This window comes from Eurypyga helias, unplaced genomic scaffold (genome assembly GCF_000690775.1).
Source record: "Eurypyga helias isolate BGI_N326 unplaced genomic scaffold, ASM69077v1 scaffold40582, whole genome shotgun sequence".
Classification (NCBI taxonomy): Eukaryota; Metazoa; Chordata; class Aves; order Eurypygiformes; family Eurypygidae; genus Eurypyga; species Eurypyga helias.
Window position 1 is genome coordinate 16,856 of NW_010238593.1, and position 505 is coordinate 17,360.

The following is a 505-nucleotide window of genomic DNA, read 5'->3' on the forward strand; positions in this document are numbered from 1 at the left end:
CCGGGCAGGAGGAGCAGGGAGGGATGCACAGGCTGCTCACGGAACAGGAAAAGCATGGAAACAGAAAATTACAAACTTTAATAAGGAAGTGTGTCCCTGCCTGAGGGACCACGTGCAGAGGGAGCAGAGCCCAGGCTGCACTAGTCCTCTGCAACCTCCAAGCCCAGGATCTTCCTGACGTAGTTCTGGACGTTGACGTGGAGCTGGGGGGCTGCAGCTGAGAAGGTCTCCAGGGCCAGGGCCTGGGCTGCCTCCGACCCGCCCCACATGGCGCGGTACAGGGGCAGGGTGTACTTCTGCTTCCCCTGCAGAGACAGAGCCAGGGTCACACCCCAACCTCTACCCTGGCTCCAGTGGGGTGAAGCCCCAGGAGCCCCACATCATATCCCCCTCCCCTTCCCCTGGGCACACCACCTCCAGCATCGCCCAGCTCTTGCCCAGGGAGAGAGCCCAGAGGGATGGGACAGGGTGGAAAACGCCGCCATGGGCAACCCTCAGCCCTGCT